Here is a 3531-nt window from a genome sequence, read left to right on the forward strand (position 1 = left end):
TGAGGACACCCGAATGAAACGCCCCTACAAAAGAGCAGCCCCAAGGCTCTAACTGCGCGCTCCTGCATCTGAAGACATGCAGAATTGCGGTGCCAGATGCGGGATTCTTGCGAGGGCGGTGGGAGTTTGGGTTTTAGTGGGTAGCCCAACACGCTTCGGTGGGAATCCCACACTCGGGGAAGGTAGTATAGAGACTAGCACCCCCGGCCAGTGCATAAAGCATTTCCCTCTCCTACGATCAAAAAAAAAACACGAAAATTTTGAAGATTGTGAAGTGTGGAGTTACAGGCTTTGATTTACTTGCCATTTCGTTATTTTTTAATGCACACTTGTCTTACGTATTACATATGAAGTGTACACATAAGTGCTAAATGCCCATTTAATTTCAAATCAGAATATGGTGTGCTTCAAAACTTATGATATAATTAATTGAGCCCCTCTTAAAAATTACATAAAAAATTCATTTGTTTTCATTATTTTTTTAATTTAAACACCTATAATTCAAAAGTTATGCAGCAAACTGATCCAAATTTTTTAGATTTACCCATATACAGTAATAAACCTTTTCGCAGTTTTTCACCAATTGGTCCCCGAGGAGTACTTTGGGTAGTGTGCAGCGTTTTAGTTTTGCGCGCACGGCAACACTTACTGGGGGGGATTAGAAAACGTTTTTCTTTTCGAGGATAAAATATATATAATTGTGTTATTTATGAACAAAATGTAGGTTAAATATAATATCAATGCTTAATTAAGAATAATATGACTAGTAAAGTACATAATTACTGCTTGTGTTTCTTTAAACAAGAAACTCAAATCGTAATTATAGCACTGAATGGATTGGATTCATGGAATCATTATCATTATTTATCAAGGAAAATTCCAAAATTCCGAATATATTTAAGTCTATAATAATAATAATAATAGGTTGGCGCTTACACATATGTTAGTGTTTGGCCGAGCTTCTCCTCCGATTTGTGGCGTACGCCTTCTAGACTTCTTTTTTCTAGACTTCAGCGGGGATCGAACCTGCGTAATCGATGTGCAAAGTCAGAAGCGTTAACCACTGAGCTATGTACACCCCGTAAACTCTTGTTGCTAATTCTTATTCCTTATTCAACCAACTACTATCAAGTGCAGCTGATTTGCCGCTATTTAAACTTGACAGCGTGATTGTTGTTTTCAATTCTATACATCCATTTGCTTATTTGCTTTATTGTATAGTTTCGGGTAGGCTCTTCCTAAACTATGTATTTGTCAATGTTATTGTGGCTTATTAACATTTCACTTTTATTATAACAACAACAACCAAGCTGTCAAGTTTAAATAGCGAGAAAAAAAAATCGCCCGAAAACTTGTCACCCGCCCATAGTAAAACCATGGAAACCAAGAGTGAAAAGTGAACCGGTTCGGGGAAAATGAGACTCATGATAAGGCTGATTTTGATTAAAAGAAAAATACTGATAAAAACCAAATATTTCACACAAACAACAAAAAATATAATCGATAATCGCATGAGGCTATTGCCTGAAAATTTTAAAATACACTTAGTGGCATTGTGCTACTATGATAGCTCGGCCTAGTAATCATATCAACTTATGTACAGTAGACTGCGTCATTCCCCATACAAAAAAAAATCGGTACTGTTTTTCCACTGGAATTATAAAATCTTTTATACTTTAAGACTTCCACCAAAATATCTGGAAAAAAATTGAGTTTTTTATTAAATAAAAACTATTTTTTTTAATATTTTTTGAAAATAATTTCCTCAGATGCTTAAAATACTTTCATAAAAATATTAAAAAAAAAATTTCTACACACATTAATACATATGTACGTATAAACCTAAACAAGTACAACTTACACATTTGACAATGTTTGATCGACTGAAACAAATTTCTACGGAATCATAATAATGAGATTTTCGATGCTGTTTTTGAACTTTTTTCCAAGACTGGTTTAAGAAAAACTTCCATAACTCAGCCAAATCCTTACCAATTTAGACTTATGAGGTATCATTGGTAAGGTGTTTTCTCACCCTTTGAATTTCTTTGCGAATAAGCTCATTCAAAGTATGGAAGAGGAAGGTAGGATAAACGCGTGTCATTCCATGTTGAATTAAGATGTTATGGTAGTTGATAAAGACAAATTTGGGACGTGAATGAGTTTGTTTCGCAAAGAAATAAAAGAGGTAAGGAAATCCTTTTCCACTGATACCTCATAAGTCTAAATCGGTAAAGTGTTGGAGCAGTTATTCAAGTTTTTCTTACACAAACCTTTGAAACAAGTGAAAAAACAGCATCAAAAACATTATTATTATGATTCCGCTGATAACATTTTTTAATATTTTTACGTAGATTTTTTGAGCTTAAACTGTGTTGTCATCTGGGGTGATTTTTTCCAAAAAATGCTTTAGAAACTATTTTTATTCATAAAAAACTCCATTTTTAGAGGTATTTTCAAACCGGTTCAGCTCACGTAAATCTTATTATTTTTCAGAAATATTTTGGTAGAAGTCTTAAAATATACAAGGTTTGGTAATCGCGGAAAACCCGCAACTTTTTTTACATTGTGCAGTAGTCGAAAATATTTTAGCCGCACCAAATTTTCACAATTTTAAAATATTATTTTTGTTGTTATTTAATTTTGGTTAGTTCCTTATAGTAAATTCTTTAGCAACATCCGTATAAATACAAGTTTAAAGGCAGTGTCACACGATTGGGTATTTGCCAAAATTTGGTGCAAATCGTATCCCAATTGTATGAATACTCAAATATTTTTCTTTATTCCAATCACGAAAATTAATTTGTTGAAGTTTTTCAATAGAACATCGCTGTACTGTACCAATCTTTTGACTACAAAAATAAAAATTTCCCATTTTTTTATTTTGTACCAATAGCCCAATATAAAAATGTACCAATCTGTATAAATGTAACAATGTAACGAGTGCCACTGCCCCAAAAATTTATGCAATTAAAAAAAAGATTAAAAAAATGTTCGTAAAAATTTCAAATTTTTTAATTAGATTCGGAGTATGCAGTTTTGTTGCCCATTCAATTCTAGTAGAATAAAGTACAAGTTTCAAATGGCTCGAAATTTGTACGAAGATTTGTTAATTTTTTTTAATATTACACAAATTTGGAAACTTGGCCCCCAAATCGGCCTTGTCGGTAACCGTTCGATCAATTTGTACCAAACTCGGTATGATTATTGTGATTGCCACATAAAGTCAAAACGCTGAAAATTGTTGAAATCGGACTAAAATTACGCCCACGTTTTATATGACGGCAAATTTTAGAAATACTTGAAACTTCGATATTTCGAATTTAAGGACGCTAATTTACACAAAATTGATACTAACAACAATCCCTTAACCCTAGAACACACACCCAGAAAATACCACGTAAACACACACCCGGGATACGTTTGTACCCGGGACCTTATTTTGCGGTTTTTTTAATGCTTATTCAACCGATTTCTATGATTTTTTTTTTGAAATGTATATTTTAATATATAACAAGTATTTTGTCTTTT

The sequence above is a fragment of the Rhagoletis pomonella genome, unplaced genomic scaffold, assembly GCF_013731165.1.
Source record: "Rhagoletis pomonella isolate Grant_MI unplaced genomic scaffold, Rhpom_1.0 Rhpom_scaffold_00145, whole genome shotgun sequence".
NCBI lineage: Eukaryota > Metazoa > Arthropoda > Insecta > Diptera > Tephritidae > Rhagoletis > Rhagoletis pomonella.